The following is a 200-nucleotide window of genomic DNA, read 5'->3' as shown; positions in this document are numbered from 1 at the left end:
ATGTTATTACTATCTTCAGAGTTTAGTATTTGCATTGAATCATAGGTGTGCCATATCTATTTTAATGATAAAATAGCTGGACAAATGACTGTTTCATTTACTTTGTGATTTACATTGACCAATGTCAACAGTAGCTAGCAAGTGAAACATTAATTTTGAATATGTTGGAGATCTAACCGTTCACAAATTGCTACCTGGGT

General features: G+C 32.0%; 1 protein-coding gene across 1 annotated transcript in view; it reads left to right on the top strand.

The window, feature by feature from the left end:
- LOC119585994 overlaps window positions 1–200 on the top strand; it is a 23,226-nt gene that overhangs the window by 6,563 nt on the left and 16,463 nt on the right. The gene's annotated exons all lie outside the window — the stretch shown is intronic.

This window comes from Penaeus monodon, chromosome 20, assembly GCF_015228065.2.
Source record: "Penaeus monodon isolate SGIC_2016 chromosome 20, NSTDA_Pmon_1, whole genome shotgun sequence".
Classification (NCBI taxonomy): domain Eukaryota; kingdom Metazoa; phylum Arthropoda; class Malacostraca; order Decapoda; family Penaeidae; genus Penaeus; species Penaeus monodon.
This window is presented reverse-complemented; position numbering and strand designations above follow the sequence as displayed.